At 38.9% G+C, this 8,741-nt stretch overlaps 1 non-coding gene across 1 annotated transcript; it reads right to left on the bottom strand.

Moving 5' to 3' along the window:
* Positions 1-2,869: 2,869 nt before the first annotated feature.
* LOC127467087 (U6 spliceosomal RNA) lies at positions 2,870-2,977 on the bottom strand. The gene has a single exon (XR_007902972.1). It is a non-coding gene; the product is annotated as a U6 spliceosomal RNA (small nuclear RNA).
* Between the last annotated feature and the right edge of the window lie 5,764 nt (positions 2,978-8,741).

Raw genomic sequence — 8,741 nt, 5'->3', positions numbered from 1 at the left:
AAACGGAACTGATAGGAGCCATACACTGAAACTGAGATGTTACATATGTTAAGTGATCAGCAAGCAAACTAAATGGATTACATTTTTTAGAAATAAATTAAACAAAGAATGTTTGCGGTTAATTTCTTACGCTAAAAAAAAAGTGTCAACGCATCTGTCAATAGATGTCTCTCAGTGCCATCCTTAGACTTCGAAGCAGCAGAGCAACAATCATAGTCTACTTCACATCTGTACAATAAGCTAATATTTTAATGAGTACCATTAAAATATATAAAATAATTGAATATAGTAAGAGATTTAAATATGTAAGAAAGGAAGACTGGGACCCTGAATCCAAGATTAAGTGAAAAATCAATTGCTAACTATATATCATGGAAAAACAGAATCATAGAGTGGTTTCAGTTGGAAGGGACATTAAGGATCATCTAGTTCCAACCCTCCTGCCATGGGCAGGGATATCTTGCACTAGGCCAGGTTGCTCAAAGTCCTGGCCTTGAACACTTCCAGGAATGGGGCATCCACAGGTTCTCTGGGTAATCTGTTCCAGTGTCTCACAACTCTTGTAGTGAAGAATTTCTTCCTCATGTGCAATCTAAACCTACATTCTTTCAGTTTAAAGCCATTACACCTTGTCCTATCACTAAATGTCCTTGTCAAAAGTCTCTCTCCAGCTCTCTTGTAGCCCCTTTAGGTACTGGAAAGCTGCTCTAAGGTCTCCCCTGAGCCTTCTCTTCTCCAGGCTGAACAACCCCCAGTATCTCAGTTTGTCTTCACAGGATAGGCGCCCTAGCCCTGTACTAATATTTGTGGCCCTTCTCTGGACTTGCTCCAACACGTCCTTCCTTTGTGGGGGCCTTGGATCTGATGTAGTACTCCAGCTGGTGTCTCATCAGAGCAAAGTAGAGGACTGAGAATATTTGAGAAAAAGTTCCTGTTTGCTGTATACATTGAGTCTGCAGTAAGGCTACACAGCCAACTGCCATTTAAATGCTTCCTAAATAATTGGAACTCCACAATGTTGGTTGGGTTTTGCAGGCGGTTTTGCTGTTTTTGTTTTCTAATGTGGATACCTTTAAAATGCAATCAACACCATCTGCACGATGGAATGAAAAGTAGCTGCCTTCTATTTTTCTCTCAGCAGTGATTTTCATTCAGATCTTTTCTTTTTAACTTTTCCCAGCCTTCAGTCTATTGAGGACTTTTGCTGAACTGCTCAGAAACCTCGCTGCCTTGCATACTGGAATCATGAAGCACTGTATATCCCTTTCTAGAAAGGGAAAGTAAGTACCAGAGTGTTCTAACTGAGGTCATACTTTCTCCATGTCTAGACATCTTTTGGTAATCTCTCTCTTTTATAATACTTCTGTGCTTTCCATGTACTCAGCTGTGAGGAAAGCACTTTGCACTTAGTTGCATAAAATATGCTGAATTTCCAGACAACTTTCAGTACAGTATCTCAGATTGTTAGGGCTGGTGTGTGTGATCTTCTATGAAATCAGATTTTTTCCTCTGGAGGAACTTTGCTCAGTAAACCAATGGCAAATTTGGAATGAAAATATGACTGATGTGGTTCCTTAATGCCCAGCTTGTTAAACAAATGCTGTTGAATCAAGTCTCCAGTAAACAAGCTAAACTTCTTGTTCCACTAGAAATATATTTTACTAAGAATCTTTGTAGATCTCTTTTTATGCAAAAAATAATGTCTCAAGTGATGGTTTTAAGCAGAATAAAGCAAACATTTAATAAATTAAAACATATGCTGAATCAGTGTTTGCCCTTATAGTTCCACTTTTTAAATATTAATACTCTTTTCTTACTCTTTGTACATAAATAACCTTTTAAGAGAGTAACAATGAAATATAGACAATCCACATCAAATGAAAATGAACTTTTGATGTAATTATCAAAGGTCTGTTGGATTCTGTCGAATTTTAATTAGTATTGGATTCTAACCAACAAATTCAACTCTCACGTGGATTTTTAAAATCCAAACAGTATGCCCCTTGCACAAAGGATTTTGGCTTAATTTGGCATATTATAAAGGTACTGGTTATTAATAAAATTATGTCAAAGTTCAGATTTTGAAAACTAACAGGTTGAGGGTTTGGTTTAGCATGGAGCAGTGAACTAATTGGTCTATGCACTAAATGAATCTGCTCTAAAGACTTTCAGATCTGGATTTCAGGGTGTGTTTTTTCAATATTAGCTGTTGGACAAATACTTAAATGTTTAAAGAGAATGCACTAACCTGAAATTTTTCCTGATACATAAAGTGATAAACTAAATAAATAGTAAAATCATAGAATTATTAGGGTTGGAAAAGACATCTAAGATCATCAAGTCCAGCCTTTGATCAAACACCACCATGCCAACTAAACCATGGCACTAAGTGTCCAGTCATTTCTTGAACATTTCAGGAATGGTGACTCTACCACTTCCCTGGGCAGCTCATTCCCATGCTTGATAACCCTTTCAGTGAAGAAAATATTCCTAATGTCCAACCTGAACATCCCCTGGTACAACCTGAGGTCATTTCCTCTTGTCCTGTTGCTTGTTGCCTAAGAGTAGTGGCCAACCCCCATCTTGCTACAGCTGCCTTTCAGTAGTTGTAGAGGGTGATAAGGTCTCCCTTGAGCCTCCTTTTCTTCAGGCTAAACAACCCCAACTCCTTCAGCCACTCCTCATAGGACTTACTCTAGAACCTTCACCAGCTCTGTTGCCCTTCTCTGGACTTGCTCCAGCACCTTAATGTCCTTCTTGTAGTGAGAGGCCCAAAACTGGACACAGAACTCAAGGTGCAGCCTCACCACTGTCCAGTACAGAGGGACAATCACTCTCCTAGTCCTGCTGGATACATTGCTGACTCAAAAAAATTTTGTAACACTTCATGAATCTGTGTGTCATCCTTGTGCAGGGGCCATGCTAATCTTCTCTGTATCATTCCAATTTTAGTATGTGTGCTGCCCAAGTGAAATATAAAATATTATTATGACTTTCACTGTCATGGAGAGCTTAAGCATGGAGATACTGGCCATTGCAAATAACTATTAAGTAGAATTGCTACATACCCATTTGCAACACGTTCCTATGTTCTTTTCGTGATTCCAGTCCTTTTTCCTTGGGAAACAACAAATACTGTTTGAACAGGCAAAGAAACACAAAATTAAACAAAGATTATCAGACCTACAAGGACATTTGAGTTTTGCCAAGAGATTAGAGATCAGCTCTATTTTTTCCCCAGTAGATCTTCAACCAAGAAGGAAAGCCCAGCCAGGCAGTGTGGGGTGATTCATGGTGCCTGAAGCCAGAAAGGACCACTAGTACCATTTAATCTCTAGCCACAGGATCCACATTATTTGTTTCCCCTTGAAAGGTCCTTAGAGAAGGAATTCTGATGCCCCCGTGGTGGCTGCCAGCCCTCTTGCCCGCTCCAGCTGTTGCAGGGTGAAGAGCTAAGGGCGGCTGTGGGAATAGAGATGGCTGTGAGTAGCCATGGTCAGGCATCTGCGGGATGGGTAAGGGGTGGGCTGACACCAGGAGCTGCATTTCAGCACTGCCCACTTCCTCACCTCACTGCCCCCTCTCTGACCTCCTCTCCCCACAGCTGCCCTGGCCCCTCAAATCTCCCTGTAGGATACAAATAATCCACTCACCCCTGTTCTTCACTCATTTCTCCAGAGCTTACTCTGGCACCACTCTCATATCCATACAACCTTACTCATTTCACCTAACGTCAAAGATTAGGTTTCTCCTCTGCATCCGTTTCGGGTGAGTTTTTCATGCTTCCAAAGATGCACAGGTCATTTCTTCTGGGGGTATGGGCTGGCACCTCCACTCTGCAACGTTTGGCTGCCTGTTCACGGCATTTCAATGTGTTCAAACTCCTGCATTGAATTCAGGTCACCTATCCAGGTGATTCAGCACACTCTGTAACAGCTGACTCCTGATTGCTTTTCACAGCATCAAGTTTGTGTCCCCTGCAAACTGCACCCAGTGTTCAGATTATTTTCAAACAAGGGTTTAAAATGGTTTAGGACCAAGAGTCCTTCAGTGTCTTGTTAGTAATGGCCCAGATAATTAATACCTTTCCATTAATGTATACATTTTGAGTGCTATCAGTCAAGCGGCTTTTAAATCACGTAATCTGTGCTCTGTTAATTACATGTAATGCAGGATTTTAAAACACAATGTCATGTGTAGTATGTCAAATGCCTTAGTGAAATTTAATTACACCATAGCAACACAGCTACCTTCGTCAACCAGACCTATAATCTTGTAAGAAAACCTTCAAGAAGATAATTTGACAAGAACTACTTTCTCTGAAACTACATTGAATAATATAGCTTTATTTTTAATATGTAATTCCCTGTTGATAGAGAGCTGAATTTGTCTGGCTTCCTTTTTTTTTCCCCCTAAGATTAGTATCAGAATAACTGATATGTCATTTCCTGGGCCATTTTCTTTAAATACTATAACTGCTTTGGCAAGTCAGCAATTTCTTTGAAATATCCTTTCTTTCCCAAGATTTGATAATGAAAACTAACTCTAGTGGTCCAGAGAGCTTCTTGACTAATTTTTTTAAACTTCTCAGGTGAGAAAACATAAGGGTTTCAACATTTGAAATATTTTGCTTTAGCAGAAGATACTAACTATTCAGATGGGCTTTTAGGTTTAATTCCCTATAGTCTTTTATTCCAGTTACTGATACTTTTTTTAAAATAAATCTGCTGGCCAATATTGCTGTTAATTTATTTCTGAAAGGAAGAAATGCAGACACCAAGATGCCAGTGGGACCTCAAGGCTGATACTCGTCTTGTTCTGACCTAAGAGTGCGAGTGCTGGTTCATCTCATGCAGAACCCATTAGGTAGCTGTATGCTTTATCTTTGGTAAGCATACCAGGGGAGCCTGCAGGGAGTGGTTTATTGATAAGAATGATGAATTTGCATGTATGCCAGCCCCTTTCACTAGAAATATTTTGCTGTCTACCTTTTCCTCATGATTCTGACCTGTAATGACACTTAGCAAATCCCATTGTACCAAGAAATTTCTCTTTTCCTTTCTAACAGTGCTGTAACTTCATGCAATTTGAGAAGTCTTGAGGCCTAACAAGAACTGTGGATCTTCCCACAGTGAGGTTTGTCTGTTGGGTGATACATCTGGAAAAAATACTGCCTGTGGTAAGCATCAAAGTACTTCTGGAGAATTGTCTGCCCTAGACAATCCCACAGCTTTTCTTGTATCTGATGGTTTACTGAGCATGACAACAGGTGTGGGTGACTTGTTGCTTTGTAGTTTCTGTTTGTTTGTTTGTTTGTTTGTTTGTTTTCATCTGAGATTTTTACATTCTTGAAAGATGTTTTTGTCCTTCTGGTCCTTGAAAATTCTTGAAAATGTGCAACCTAGAGGTTGAAAACCTAGAGGCAAACACAGAAGTTGAGATCTCATTCTCTGCCAAATCTAATTATGATACAAACCTAGTGACTTTCTGAGACTTACCACCTTCAGATTTCAGGTCTGGCACAGCTGAAAAGTTCTAAACAATGAATGCAGGATTATTTCAGACCAACTATGCCCAGAAAACTATTAATAGATGTCTGGGAAAAACTGAGGCTGTGTTGGTTTTTTTCTTTCCATCACCAGCCCCAGTCAGAGGTAAGGTACTGTGCTATACAGATCTGTGGAGTAAACTATGGTAATAAGAGTTAGAATAATGGTATGCTGATAATTAGGTATTACTTATAAGGAAAGATCTAGCAATAAGATCATAAATGTAATAACTTTATTTGCAGAATTATGAATATCAACATGAAGCTATTATTTACAGATGAACTGGAATGCCAGAATCAAAAAACTTGCTCTGTTATTATTATTGAAATGGTAAACTGTTCAGTGTGTTTCATTTTGTCTTTGGTGGAGATGATTTTAAACTGATATTCATTATTTCCATTTTTTTGTTTTAACATACCTTGTTGTTAGGAAGGATGCTTAAGCGGTCCTTAATTACAGTAACATGTCCAATAAAATCCAGGCATTGGTACCTAGACATCTACTCATTGCTCTTCAGTGCATACCACCCCTACAAAAACACAGTGTAAAAAACCAAATAAAATCATGGAACAGCCATGTTAAAAAGTGAGTTCATTAACCTCTACAATGAGCACCATTTGGAACAAACGTAGCTTCACTTCCCTCTATCAGTGTTGTCTACAATGCATGGTGCAGTTGTTTTCTTTGTTTAATCATGTCTTTGACCACAGTTCAAAAGTCAATATTCTGCCGTCAGATATAGGCTTGCATGTGAGGGATAGGTAGGGAACTCAGCTAGGAAGCTTTGTGAATAGGGAATTGAATTTGCATCTAATTCACTAAGCACACATGTTTACGTGACCTTTAAAGAAGGGAATTAAAGCAATTTGATCATGAGCTCTAGGCAATCTGACATACTGAGGCGATTGAATCAAGGGGCTCAGGTACTTCTTACATGAGAGCTGAACTCAAAGAGAATTATTTTACTTTAAACATAATTTCATATCAAATTCATAGCTGTGTTAGCACTATGAAATTAATGTAGAAGCACTGCAAATGACTGCCAGAAGCTGCTAGGGTAGCAACAAACACTCTAAGGCTCTCAGTTCATCTGGATGCCTTCTTGCTACCAAGCTGAGCAGGAAGGGTATTGTGGTGATTTAGTGTCAGGAGGTGGCAACAATTAGATTTTTTTATCACCAAAAAAACCCACCACCATTGGAAAAGACAGACTATACCATGAACAGAAATACAAACCACTTCTTAATGGCATCCTTGCCCAGCGATATTTGGGCAAATATCTATGTTTACTGAGGTAAAATGTATTAAAACATGAAATTCTCAGAGGAGCACAAAGACTTGGTTAAAGTACATAGGCACATTTAATTTTTAGACTCCTTTAATGTTAAACTTTCATTGGAATTCCAGTATGCAAAGCACAGTTTTGATTATATGACCTGCCTCATTCTAAGAGCCAAGCATTTCTTGCTCTGTGCAAGCACTACGTGCCTCCACAGATTTAGAACACTGGATTTTGAAATATATAGACAAAATGAACACTTCTCAAAAGGGAGAAAGATACTAGAGTTCTTATTTACTCTCCAAATATTCAATAGCACACTTTCCAGGAGCCTGTCAAAACTTTGTCTCTCCTCTGCCCAGGATGTATATCTCAGTATGCCTTACATTTCCAAGCAGGATAATACATGCTTGCCAGGGGGAAAAGGAGAGTGGTAAAAACGGAGTGTCTACAAAGTCTCTGCCAGAAAGTCATGAGCTTATTCTACCTGTGTTTCAAACTGACAAGGAACTTTGTGTATGTGACTCTGGACAGTGTGGTGCTAAACTCACTTAATAGACACTGTCCATTGCCTTTTTGGATGATTCACTAACACAGTTGATCAGTCCTGTTTGACTTGGGAGTACAGGCAGAACTGCTCACAGCTGCCTGCAAAAGCAGTTGGCAAGTCATGTGGGGGCTCTGTGGGGCAGACTGCCATTGGTATTAGGATTACCAATGTCATGTCTGTGATAAATGTAGGGTTAACAAGTAAATATTCCCAACCCAAATCCATTGAGATTTCACAGGATAAAAAGCACAGAGGAGTAAAACAGGAATGCATTCCTCTCCTTTTAATGGCTCATTAATACTGGTTATAACTGTTTAATGGCTGATTACATCTTCATCCTGTACAAGGCCCCCAAACATGTGTGTCAACATGTTCCTCTTGTTCCATAGGTTACCTGATTTACGAACCTGGTTCCATAATCCAAAGGAAGCCCCACAAAGGTGACCTCCCTCAGCGCCACTCCTGAGACTTTCCTAGCTGTCCTTCATTAGATAGGCAAGTTTCTTTCAGTACAGCATACCAACTCCAGTTCAAAGAATAGGCTTTCTGGTTCTCTATCAGGAAAAATAAGGGGCATTTGAGATAGTGAATAGTGATATCAGAAAGATATTTATTGATGGTAATAACATCTGGGTTGTGGACTATTTTTAGAAAATCTTTTCTAATTCATTTCCACACCAGATGAAAAGTTCTTTTTTTATTTTCAGTTTTCTGAACCACATTATGTATAAAATTTTCTGAAAGCATTAGTTATTTACTTAATACTTATAATCCTGTTAAATATAGTTACATATGATTTTCTATGATTGAATATGAACTTTACAGGTTATAATAACACAGAAGAAAAAGTAGTTTGCAGAAATGTTGAAGGCATACGTAGTCCTCAGTTTTGATGAAGTTGAGCACAGACTGAGGACTGATTATCTCTCTATTATGCTTAGTAGATTGGGGAAATCAAATGGTCCTAGCATCTGGGTTTTAAGACAGTCTAAGTAACACAGATGTCACTGCCAGACTGTATACAGCCCTGTAGTGAAAGAGCACAGTGGAAAGATACTGCAGACATCCCATTTCTCCATTATGTTCCCACTCTGCATCTCAGCTGAAAGGTCCGAAAAGCATCTAACACCCCTTTAGTTCTCAATAATGGAAATTTATGGTTTATGATTAAAGTACATGTCAGTTTTTCCGTGATATTTTTAAATGGAAAATGTTGATGTTTCTGTTGGAAAAACAAGTTCATTTTGGTATCAAAGGAGGTGTGCTCTAGCTTAAGAGTTAAGCCAGAAGAGAAGAACGGAAACTTGAAGATCTCAGTCAGTATTCCAACTGCTTTTCAGAATCCAAACTTTTAGGTTCTGGT

Source organism: Manacus candei, unplaced genomic scaffold (assembly GCF_025592945.1).
Source record: "Manacus candei isolate 608988 ecotype Guabito, Panama unplaced genomic scaffold, ASM2559294v1 h1tg000013l, whole genome shotgun sequence".
Taxonomy (NCBI): Eukaryota; Metazoa; Chordata; class Aves; order Passeriformes; family Pipridae; genus Manacus; species Manacus candei.
Note: the sequence above shows the minus strand (reverse complement) of the source record. Positions and strands in the feature narration are given on the sequence as shown.